This window comes from Rhea pennata, chromosome 4, assembly GCF_028389875.1.
Source record: "Rhea pennata isolate bPtePen1 chromosome 4, bPtePen1.pri, whole genome shotgun sequence".
Lineage (NCBI taxonomy): Eukaryota > Metazoa > Chordata > Aves > Rheiformes > Rheidae > Rhea > Rhea pennata.
This window is the reverse complement of record NC_084666.1, coordinates 31,907,846-31,921,014: the sequence shown is the minus strand read 5'-3', so window position 1 is coordinate 31,921,014 and position 13,169 is coordinate 31,907,846. Positions and strand designations below refer to the sequence as shown.

The following is a 13,169-nucleotide window of genomic DNA, read 5'->3' as shown; positions in this document are numbered from 1 at the left end:
AACCCTTCATGACTTTCCAAAGAGACAGGATTAAAAACACACACTGTAACTGGGAAATAAATACAGACAGAAGACATAACTTATTTCTAGTAATAACTTTTCAACACTACTTTTCTCCTGCTTTGCTGATTCATAGAATAAATATTTTCCAAAAATGCAAAATTCATAAGAGATACTTAATGAGGGGAGCAATAGTCCAGTTAAGAGTGTGAGTGAGAATGACTAATATACGAAAGCCTCTTTCAGTTGGTCTACAGAAAGAGTATAGAGTATTAGCATCTGAACTGATTTTATTTAAAAAGCTGCCTGAAGCTTATCTAGTTTATGAGCTGTTTTTTTCTGCCTCACTGTCTTCCCAAACAATAGTAGTAAATATTATAAATTCTTCCAACAAAAATATTGTTATATTCTTCCTCTTTTAGACTCTCAAGGATTAACTTCTCTAAGTCTGTGTTGTATACATTTTGTAACTGAAATGTAGCATTAGAAATTTTTTGATCCCTGAAGTCACAACAGCACCTCTCTCCTGCTCCCAGAAAAACAAAGGATCATTATTGCCCTTATTGTTTTCTAGGAATTTTAAAGGGAATTGCAACATCAGAATAAACTGGATACTCACTAGATAAGGCTTTTCTTGAGAACAGATTTCCACATTATCAGTGTGTGTTGGAAGACTTTGCTTTACTGAATATAGTCTTTGTGAAAGTAATCTCACAAAACAAATACCTCTTCTGTTAATCAATTCCCAGGGCATGCACTATGAAAATACATAGAAAGACTAGGTCTGTGTTCTAGCTTATACCAGGTTATACAAACACTGCAGTAGATACATGGAGATGAAAGCAAAAGTATTAGTCAAATTGTAAAACAACGACTCATTATGGAAATTACTTAAAAGAAATGGGCATATCTGTTACCCACAGATTGTTGTCAAGTACTCAACAGTCTCTATGAAAAGAAGGCAAATTGTTCACATAGATTTTTAGGAACATTTATGTTTATTTCTTTAACAAAATTAGGCAGGCATAGAAGGCTGTGCTGCTTAAGATGAAAGGCATGAAAAATACCCAGTCTTTCTGTTTCTTTGTCCCTGCCTTAGAATTTGTCTCTGTGTGCAAGTAGTCATGCAAAATGTTCAACTGTATTGGGAGAATCTGTCTATGTTTTTATTCCATATTGTTTCCACTGCCAGCAAAAATGAAACTAGCATAGCTTTTGTATATTTAGCTATATTATAACTTCTTTGTTGTGGGCCAAAAAGGGTGTTTATATAGACACAAGGTCTATTTAATTTTTAAATATGGTTTGTCTTTCAGATTTGGCCTGCTTCTCAAGCTGTATTAGTTCCTTCTCTTAAGATGTGGAAAAACAAGTTTGGATATGACTTATGCCTTGCTGAGGTGGAACAAGCAAAATTGTGATTGTGGTTCAGTTTAGTGAAACTAAAATAGCTTTAGTGTGTTGTGTGCTGGCAAAAACTTAGTTGTGTTGGCATCTGATTTCTAATATTTAGTTCTTACAGAACAATACAGTGGGATTGCTAATCTGAATGTGTTTTAAGTAAACTCTTCAGTAAGGAAAATTCAGAGAGTAACTTCACTGACTTGAGAAAAAGAAATTGAGGAGAAAGCTGTATATAACAACAAATATCTGTTAATGTATGTTAATTCATGCTGCAACCTGTAAAAACAGTGATTTTCGGTTAGAATTGATAATACATCTTTAGATAACTTTGACCAGATGATATTCACTGAGTTAACAGGAAGTTTTCCCTGGGTCCATACATTGTTAGTGTGTGTATCACACCGAATACGTATATGAAGAAACTCATAAATGAAATAAATTTCTGAAAGTTTGTTGTTTAGGGGAATGTTATGGAACATTAGATGCCATAAGTCATCAAATTTTTTTCAGAAAAAATGTATGTGTGAGCATCATGCAGTGTATACTCAATGAAATTCAGTGTTTGAGGTCTGCTGTCCCAAAGTCTCCTTGTGTAGTGATTTTGGTATGTCAGAGACTTGTCTGATGTGTTCTGAATACATAGATACTGCATTGTATATATGAGCAAACATCTATATTAGATGAGTGTTTGGCTTAGCGTGTCAGCTGTACAGTTGATGTGCTTAGAGAAAAGTATGTGCAGAAAGGCCAAAATATTTCGGAAAGTTTAGCATTTCAGCACTGAGTGGCGCACTAAGGGTAGTTGCTTAGTCTTCTGTCTATCTCTCAGTATTTCCTAAAATAAATACCACAAAAGCATGAAGATAGCTGGCTACGCAGAAATAATGCCCTCTGTTTATCTTGCTACTCTTTTCTGCTCATTGTCCCAATCTGTTTCCCTCTCCTGGTCTCAGTGAATGAAAATGAAAGAAAATATAACAATCTCATGTAACAGCAGATGTGATAATTTATATGAACAATTTCATCAGTTTGGATTTCTGCAGTGCTTGCTCGTGATGGAGTGTGTTTTTCCTTGGATGCTTTCTTGATTTTGTTGTCTTAGATCACCTCATGCTTTCCCTTCCATGCTGATCCTCTGTATTTTGCTCATCTGCATACCTCAGTTTAGTTTTCTTTTTTTTGTTTGTCTACAAGAATTAAGTTTCTTATCTTTTGACATAAATTTTAGTTGAGACAGTGACCTGAATGTTTTAGATCTGTTTACTGCTTTGTCTGCTAGATATTGTTCAGAAACACTACAGATTCATGGGTTTTATCAGAATTTATGCTAAAATATGGTCCGTAAATACTATATATTTAATGATAACATTAAAATGATTTTAATTTTGACAAAGAGTTGTTCTATTGATGTCAGTATGTTTTTTCTTCATTGTAAAATACAGTAGAAAAAAGATAATTTTTTTTGGTGGCAATGGGAATATTCTGGTTCTTGATTGTTTCTATCCATGTGACAGTTCTAATAATTGTGAAATAAAGTATTTAGAGGGAGAAGTTGATCTTAGCTGCTTCTGTTGAAGATTTCCTATTTTACGTGGATACTTAAATATGTGGTGGGCTAGAGAGGTGACTGTTTACTTCAAAGACTTGGACAATATGTCTACAGATGTATTCTTTTTCTCAGCCATCATTATAATAAATATTTAAAAATTCTATACAACTACTTTGTCATCTGTATCATGAGAGGATGTAGGAAATTATTTATGATTAGGTTGCTTTTACGGCGTTCCAATAGATAATGTTGTGAGATATAGTGATGGTGTATTTGTGATGGTTTAGGACTTATGCAAGAAGTCTGCAGGAACTTGGGGAAAATTCCTAAGATAGTTACTCATCTGCTAACATTTCATCATCAGCTCGTAAGACAGACTTTTAAAGCCCTTTGAAGATTATTTAGTAATGAACTTACCAGATGTAAATTTAAATGAGAAAATTGCTTTTTACCAAGAAATTCAATGCTTTTTTTTTCCTTATTAAAGGATAACTATTAACTTGTTAAAAAAATCGTAATCCATGAAGACTTGGTGAGCCCTAGTATTAAAGGGTGAAAAGTACATTTGCTATCTCCTTGGCTATATTTGAAACAGTCCAGTAAAATTCATGGTAGACTAAATTATCTATAGACCCAAATACTTTTCACAATATAGATTTTCTACTCCTTAGATGGTGTAATAGGGATCTTTTATCCAAGCTCTACTGTTGGAAATATTCGCCACTGTTTGAACTTAACAGTATGACTGTCACCAGAGTAAAGCATGGTGCAAATGCTACTGAGATGTTCCAGTGTGCTGCATCTCAGTATTAACTTAATTAAAATGAAATTCTTGTGCAGTTGGTGAGCAAGTAAATTCTACATTTCATAGTAATCTTGTGTTTCAAAATCCTTGAATACTATAAAGACTGGATGTGTTTTCAGAGTCCCTAGTATTGCACATTTCTGGGACTAATTCTTTAAAATAGCAATTGAAAAACAGATGAATTCCACAGTTTACTTTTTGCTTTTTATCTTGCTGGTTAGCAGTGAGAGTGAAATCTAAAGTAATGGTACAAATGTTGCTGATGCTAAATATTTGTAAATGGACAGTTAGTTTAGTTTAGTTTTGGAGAAATATTTGTTAAATAGAGAAAAGTACATTTAGTAGTTCATTGATTGTTTAAAGCAGAGAGGCTTCTTACGGCTCCTGATGAATGTAAGTAGTGCATAAAATGTTAGCTACCTAGATCATTTCACCATCCAGCTGAATTTGTCTTCATTGAATTAATTTATTGAGAGAGGCACATTCATTTTACTATTTTGTAGCTTGTAGCTTGGTCAGTTGGAAAACAAAAACAAAAAACCTGCAGTCATTGCAGCTCTTTGGCATGTAATGTAGATAATAGAATTCAATTGACAAAAATATCTACATCAAGTCTGAGCCACCAAGTAATTTTTCTCAATTATTTCCTTGGCAAGATAAATATGTTTTTGCATGCAAAACTTGATGGTATATATAATTATCTCTGTAGATACAGTACATCAATAAGATTTTAATTAAGAAGTTCTTTGGTTATCTCTTCAACAATCTGTTTTGGAATAGAATTGTAGCTGCTAGGTAATGAAGACTCTTGTTTGTGATATTTCAGCTCTAATTTAAAGTCAATTTTCCTCTCCTAATCTTTCACCTTCTCCTCTCCCAGAAGTTACCATCAGGAAACTTATGACAAGTCTTTAAGATGAAGTTATTTGGACTTGTCATTTCTGATAACGATAAACATAAGGTCTGAGAGATAATGTTACAACAACAGAAAAGGATTACGAGCTGATATTTCTCGTGGAGAAAACAAAATGCTATAGATGTATTTAATAAGAGAACATAATCAAAATACAAGTACCCTTATTGATTTAATTTATTTGTCTAAAAAACTATTATATTAGTGTAAAGTATACTTTTGCTAAATTTAGTGTATAATTACATATAAATCAAATTAATGATTTAAATTTGTATTAAATTACAGTATAAAAATATATAGTTAAAAATAAGTTAAAGTTTCAGTAACTACTTAATTTTTTTTTTAATCAGTAGGGTCATATATGAAGAATACTATGAGGAATTTAGAGGAATCCATTCTTACTTTTGATAATCAGTACTTATGTGCTCTTGACCATATTAAATAGCAGTGGATAAAAATGAAGATCATATTTTTCTCTGGAGACTTTGAAAACAGGTCCTAAAATCCAAAACTATTAATGTCACTCTGAAGCAGAGTCAGTAGTGTTAAAACTATGAAGCACATGAATTACATATCCATTTTGAATCTCTATTTATTTATACCACAGAGGTGATCTGCAGTGTTCTTATAAATCCTGTTATCATCACTACTAACCATATATCATACTGATGAGGTTGCAGCTTAAATGCCTGAATTTCTACTTCAAGTTGTGACTTCATTCAGGATAAGTTATAACCCAACTAATCATCTCTTCTCTTTGCCATCATTTTTCAAACTCTGAATGAAAATGCTTATCTTCTTGTAACAGAACTAATGCTTGTATAGGTCACAAAAATCTCATAGTACGTATTAGCTCAGATGATGACTTTTTACACTGCTGAAAGATGGTTAGTCTAGGCAAAAGGTTTTAAAAATCACCTTCGGTTTTGTTCTTTCTATCTTCTGCTTCTCAATCTAATTAATTTAAGTATCTGAAGGGAGAGTGTCAAGGGGATGGGGCTGAACTCTTTTCATTTGTCCCATGCGAAAGGACAAGAGGCAACAGACATAAACTGATCCACAGGAAGTTCCACCTGAATATGAGGGGGAACTTCTTCCCTGTGAGAGTGACGGAGCACTGGCACAGGTTGCCCAGAGAGGTTGTGGAGTTTCCTTCTCTGGAGAACTTCAAGGCCCGCCTGGATGCAACCCTGTCTACCATGCTCTAGGTGACCTTGCTTGAGCAGGGAGGTTGGACTAGATGTTCTCCAGAGGTCCCTTCCAACCTTACTGATTCTGTGAATCTAATTTGCTATTTTCTGCTACCAGCAGTGCTTATATATTTGTTTAAGCACTCTCCCAAGAAAAGCCCTGTCTTCCAAAACCCATTTTAACATGCATATTGTTACAAGGTGGGTCATCAACTAGTGTAATTTTTATATCGTTCCTCAGTATCTGGTCAGTGAAACAATTATTCAAAGTCAGTGCAACTCAGAATTTTTACGTGGTACCTCTATGTACATACTTGAATTAACTCAAGAATTCATGAAACGCAACTCAATAAAGCAAAACTGTAAGTTTAATGAAAAGAGCGTAATGCCGGTATTAAAAGACATGGTCCTATATTCTAATGCAACTTCTTTCGTAGTGTCGCGTGACAGGGTGACAGGCAAAGGACACAAACTGAAACACAAGAAATTCCATCTGAGCATAAGAAAACACTTCCTCACTTTGCGAGTGGTTGAACATTGGAACAGGTTGCCCAGAGAGGTTGTGGAGCCTCCATCCATGGAGATACTCAAAATCTGACTGGTCAGGATCCTGGGCAGCCTGCTGTACATGACCGTGCTTGAGCAGGGTGACTGAACCAAATGATTGCTAAAGGTCCCTTCCAACCTCAACCGTTCTGTGATTCTGTGCAAGTCTGTCAAATCTACCAGGTCATCTTGTATAAATTTTCACAGCTGTATGCAAACTGTTCTTCATCTTTCATCTGCTTTACTCCAAAGCTTGGCAGAACATTAGCCACTTTTCTGGTCTGCTGACATGGCTTGAGCTTTGATCTTGATTGAGACTGTCAGTCTTACTATGATATAATATTGTGGTGGGTTGTATGTCAATAAATTGCTCATGAAGTTAAATACACTCAAAATTTTTCTTGATCTCTTGGCTCTAAATTGTTTAAACAGTGTCTTCTATATGTGCTTTCTTTCCTAAGAAAGAGACCTTCTAAGGGACATCTCTTGTGCAGTAGGATTTTTCAGCTAAATAAAATTTTAAAATATTTTCTTATTAAAGCATACGTTGACATAATGCTGCTCTAGAAAAATCTTTTTATCTCTGAGTGAGAAGTCTTTAACTATAGTGTAACAGTGATGCCTCTCTATGTAATATTTGAGAATTATTATTTCTTTGCAATGAACATGTTCCTATAGTTACCACCAGTGGTAGGAGAGCAACTACTTGGTTTCATGTGAAGCATGTTACAAGATGCAAGCATTTCTTAATTTGTTCTTGCCAATTTTAGTTGTTGCTTAATGTTGCTATCCCTCAGAATAAATGTTTCTGTTACTAATGGAAGCACTAGCAAAGGTGGACTCAATTCCCCTGAATCAAGTTATCTAAACCAGTCTCTTAAAACTATGCATTGAATTCCTTATCATGTATTTTATGCTTTGGAGGAAATTTCTGTATTTTGCTGTAATTAACATTGATCTTGTTCCAGGTGTACTGAGCTTTCTCTGTAGAATTCACAGTTTCTTGAGCTCTGTCAAGGGACTTAGAGGTACATATAGTCTGATTAAATATTTAATCAGGCCCTTAAGAATATATTATCTCCTAATTCCCCTGCTACAAGTTAGTAGTTGGAGTTAGTTTTGATCTAAGAAAATAATATGAAAAAGATATACTTTGAAACAGGGTGACGATATTTTTTTTCTGATTTTTAAAATATTTTTTAATTCTCTGAAAGCCCATGATTTCTAAATAGAATCAAAATAGAGGTCTAAGTCTTCCATTATTTATTTCCATTCTGTAAAAATGATATCATCATAAAAAGTAGAAGATCCAAATATGAGCAAGTACCACTAGGTGCAATGAGATAAATTTGCTTTTACTGTGAACGTTTGCTTAAATTGTGTAGGTACATGCATTTAGAGAGGAAAGCAAAAAAGGTAAATCAGTGAGCTGCCATTGATCAGCTTGGTGGGTGCTAGCTAGTAGTCTGACTGAATGTGATGCATAAAGACAAGTAGTATATAAGTATTTTTGTCAGTTTTTACAGAAATTCCAGCACTTCACTTGATACTTGTAAAGCATTAAATATCTAGCCTGAGGGTACATTGGTCAGCTGGGCAAGGTAAAGGAAGTGGACTGTGGCTCTTCAGCTGTTATTCTGTGTTCAAGTCTTGGACATCTTTGGAGTTAGTTAGTGTGCTCTGAGCAGGCCAGGCTGTAGGGTGGTAAGGTAGAACACCTAGTTTGCAGATTCAAGGGATATTTAGTTTGAGATAGACACAAAACTGTGTACCATCTTAACCATCTTAAAATGCTTCTGGATATGCTGGAACAGATGTGCAAGTGAGATATAGTGGATTTAAGTGGTGCATTGCCACTTTTCTTCTAAGCATATCTATCTTAATATGATACAAGGTAATTATAAAATTATAAAAGACTCATAAAAAAGTGGAATGTTAAATTAATATATTCAAAGAGTTAATAATGCTTCACTCTGCTTTTTGAAATTTTGTTATCTAGTTCTTCCTACCTGCTGTTACCAGGATTCGCTATGGCCCAGTTACAGATAGTTGAAGAGTCTAGCTTTAGTGAATTTATTATTTAGTCTTGTTTAAGTGTTAGCATTTATTCTCTACCAAATATGACAAACTTAAAAGTTGTTGAGAAAAGATGAAACACAGTAGAAGAACAATCTCAAATGTGAAGACACTCAGGTATTAAATACAGTTTTGTAAGAGAGAGAAAATTCTAGCAAACGTGAAGAAATTAGGATAACAAAATATATCATACTATAAGATTGAAAGAAAACCATGAAGTGTTAATTGTTCTTGTCTAAGAAAAGAAATGAGCAGGAGAGTAGAAGCAGGCAAAGGAAGCAGAAAAAAAATGATAAGGCTAGAAATAGCAATGAACTGTCATAAAGGTCTGATTTTTCGGAGGTTTGTCATCAGGCCCTTAAGAAGGAACATGCCTCATATTCCAGAGGTGATTTGGAACTTAATTCAAGTAGAAGTATTTATCAGCAAAGCGATATGCGGTATATCTTTGAACTTGCTTTTATCACTGTGACCTTTTTTATTTTTTACTGTTTTGAGCGTCCTGTTTTTAAGTTAAATGATTGCATATTGTGGAGGCAATTTGTTAGACCTGAAAGGCACAGGAAGTATTACTAAAATGCCTTTAAGCAAATAGCACAGCAGCAGATGAGAATAATCCATCTATCCATCCTTCATCTCAATACCATGTCTAATGATATTGTCTAGCTTTTCAAGCTGTTTGACAAGCAAACAATATACCAGCCTCTCAGCCTGGATACTTTTAAAGCAAAATTTCTAACCCTGTAAGCAATATCTGTAGTGGAAAATCGTCAACTTCAGAAACATTTCTATGGTGATTTTGAGACAAGAGCTACAGAAAAGAATTAGAAAAGTCTTTCAGCTGAGATTTTGCAAGCAATTTCTTTTGAGAAGACCTCCTTCGTGTGTGTTTTTTCTTGACAATTTTCACAAGAAAATGGCAATCAAAAAGCAGATTGGTCCAAATTGAAAAGGGAATATAATCGTTCTTGCTCATAGCTGGGAAAGTGGTTTATTTCTAAGTTTTGTTTTCCAAAGTTTCCATCAAGAGATGGAGCAAATATCTACTACTTCTGAAGAACAAACAATGACGTGGTATTACTAGAAGAATCAATGAACCACCTCAAAGGCTGTTGCCTTTGTCTAAATTGTCTGCTGGTATTGATTTGTGAGAGGAGATGAGCCTCATAAATACTATGTAACGGTGTCAGTTGTATTGATAAGGAGAGCAGTTACAGCATTTTGGTCATGTAACCCGGAGAATTCACTGGCTACCAGAAATTTGAACTATAATCACACTAAAACTCTAGTTGTATTAGATGTTAAGTAATTTACTCTTTCTCAGTAGCAGCTTGTAGATTAATTTTTAAGCCTTTAGCTTTTGTTCTTAGCATCTTATAACTAGAAGCTGCTGACTTAGTGTCTAGAATGTAGATAATATAGCTGTGGGTAGCATGGTTGTAATATGATTCTGCAGCTTCTGTCCTTTTCTCAGGGAGAAGAAATGGGACCCTTTGTTGATCCTGTGAACAGGGAAATATGCATGGTCCTGTAATTTTACTGATTTTGCACACTGACTTTTTCGGTCAGCAGGAGATAAAATTTTTCCTCAATTCCATCTATCAATTTCCTGCCTTTGTGAAAGAAATCAGTGAAATCTCATCAGTCCATTAAAAAAAGCAGGGTTGGAAGGGCTATAAAGAGACCTTTCCCAAAAGTGGGAAAAAAATCCAGTGATGCAGATTTTACAGTCTATAGCAGTAGGTAATTATCCTTACTATTGAAAAGCTTTCCTTACTCTGAAAAGCTTTATATATCCAACCTAAACCTTCCCTGCTATAATTTAAGGGAAGAGTTTCTGTACTCTAATTTTTCATGTTTGCGTGTTTGAAAACCACTGTCAAGGCTTTAACTCTGAGAGCTTAATTTTCTGTAACTAAAATTTCTAAATTCTTTCAATCTGTTTTGGTATGTTATGTGTTTTCTATCACTGATTATCCCACCATTTGGTGAGAATACCTACCTCCTACCTCCACTTGGTTCATATTCTTCAGTTGCTGTAGCCAGATCCAAAGATCTGTGCTAAGCTATACTTGTAAACCTTCAGATAGTTATAGAACATTTTTTTCACATTTTACAAATAATACTTTGATTTGATATTTATGTATTTTAGCACCAGCTCGATGTTCATGATTCATGAACACATTACAGTTCACTGTATCTCCCTAGCTTCCATGGTGTGTGATGGAGAATTTTGCTTTTGTCCTTAGTAAACTGCATGTTTTTCTAGGTAGTAACTTATCCAACTGTATTGGCTGTTTTGAATCCTAATCTTGTTGTCTGATATACTTGCACCTTCTTTCAGCTTGCTGTTACTTGCAAATTTAATGAATACAGTCTTCTATCAAAATCATTACAGAACATGTTGAATAGTAGCAGAACTAGGACAGACTCATGCAAAACCTTGCTTCATATTTTCCTCCAGTTTGACACTGAACTAGTGGCAACTCTTCCAGGAGAATTTCATTGCAACTTTTTCCCTATATCTTATTTTGCAAGAAAGATATGCTGAAAAAAATGCCAAAATAACCTGGATAAAGCCAAAATACCTATTTCCTGCTGTGTCTCCCCATTTACCAAGTCATCTAACCCTACCACAAAAAGAAGTGAGATCAGGTGATCAGGTTTTGCCTACAGTGTTGCCCAACACTCTTTTCCTTGTATGTGCTTACAAATTGTTTTCCAGAGAGTATTTTTTTTCCTGCAGTATTTTTCCAAGAAGTGACATTAAATTGTAATTTTCTTTCTCTTACCCAACTTTGCCCCTCTTTAAGGGAAGCACGAGTCCTTTTCCACTTTTCTAGACTTCTTCTGTCCTTTATTGATTCTCAGAAATAACAATCAGGATGGACTCCTCTAGTTAAGTGTGTTTTAGGCTGAATTTCATCAGCACTTTATAATCTAGCCAGTTCTATCCCTTGTATTACCTGGCTCTTACCCACTACTGCAACTAGTTGGCAGATTTTAGCAGCTACTTGATGACAACTGAAGCTAATATGGATTAATAAATAAAGCTTTCACATTCTTGATGTCACTTGTCAATGACATTCCCTTCTCATTTAATTTCCTGCTTACTACTGATGTGCTTGTGGAATCACAGATATCACAGAAACAGTAAGGTTGGAAAGGACCTCTGGTGATTATCTAGTCCAGCCTCCCAAAGATTTCCTGGTGCTGGTTCTACTGGGGCTTGAACCAGGACCTTCAGCATGTAAAGCAGATTTGATAACCACTACACTATCCCTCTACCCTAAAGAGTCTGTTTATGGCTCTAAGGATCCACCTGCTATTGCCAAAGTTTGGGGGTGCCATTTGCTGAGCAACAGGGAAGGCATTGAGTAAACAGCAAGACTGTTGCCTGAACAGGGGCTTGAACCCTGGACCCTCAGATTAAAAGTCTGATGCTCTCCCAACTGAGCTATCCAGGCTTCTGGAGTATTTTCTTGCTACCTTTTTTGTCCATTGCTCATTAATCTGGTCTTTTGTGATGGCTTCTGGCACTTGTTTTCTTACAGTAGAGAGCAATTCAGAGGTTTCTGCTTCTCTTCTAGTCTGCATTCAACTTGCAGAATCGAGTGATGTGCTCTGGTGTAGGATTTTCCAATGAGACACCAGCAGCTGGAGAAGCTGCTAGTCTCACTAGAGGGCATGGGATCATGACATTCTCCCCTTCAGTGGAGTCCCATTGGGGCTTATGTGGTTGCATTGCAGGAGAAAAACAAATATGTTAGTTGGAAAAAAATGAGTTTTGTACACACAGATATGTGTGTGTATAAAAATAAAATGGAGAAAAAGAAATCAAAAATGAACCAACTGAGAAAGATTAATTCTTAAATTTAATTGGTCCTGCTGAATCCGTTCATATCTAGCTATTCAGAAACTGTTGTCTGTTGATGCTCCCCAGGTTCAGTAATAAGCATTAACTCTTTAGTGCATGCCAAATACTGGTAGGGTACTTCTTATTTTGGAAATCTCTGCTGATGATTTGGAGCAGCCTCATTAACATGTGTGAAACTGCCTAAGATGTATTGATTTTGAAAAAAGAATGAACAAATGACCTATTCCATGATCTCTTTTGAAGATATTTATCAACTATATTGATTCCATTGAGTGGCTTTGATTTAGTTGGCAATATGTAGCTTTATGAACTGTAATTTACGACTTGAAAATCTTAGTATGAGATTAAGAATACACTTTACTTCTTCAGTATTAGGAAATGTTTATGCTTTCTGCACTGAGATACATTTGTTATGTTAAATAAAATCTATTTAATAAACATAATAGCCACTATGTCATTGAAAAAATACACTTAAAACACCAAATTGGTTATAAAAATGTAGCCAGAAAAAGAAATAGGGAAAGAAAAGATAGGGTGCTTCACAATTCAGCAATATGAAATTCTCAAGACATAATCTTTTGTTATATCATTCCTGTAAATTTATGATCCCCGAAGTAGATAATTTTAGTCTTTATATATATTCAGAATGCAAAATTGGTCGAAGATAACCTGTTTATTGTTATTATTAGAAGCTAAGATAGTAGACAAAGAAAAAAGATAAAATCTGATGTGTCTGTTGCTACTGCTCTTTCTGTGCTTTTGAAAGCTGTATTGTGTGCAATATTGCCTAGTACAATAGTATTCTTCAC

At 34.9% G+C, this 13,169-nt stretch overlaps 1 non-coding gene across 1 annotated transcript; it reads right to left on the bottom strand.

Moving 5' to 3' along the window:
* Positions 1-11,877: 11,877 nt before the first annotated feature.
* Positions 11,878-11,950, bottom strand: TRNAK-UUU (transfer RNA lysine (anticodon UUU)). Its single transcript has one exon. It is a non-coding gene; the product is annotated as a tRNA-Lys (tRNA).
* Positions 11,951-13,169: the final 1,219 nt, after the last annotated feature.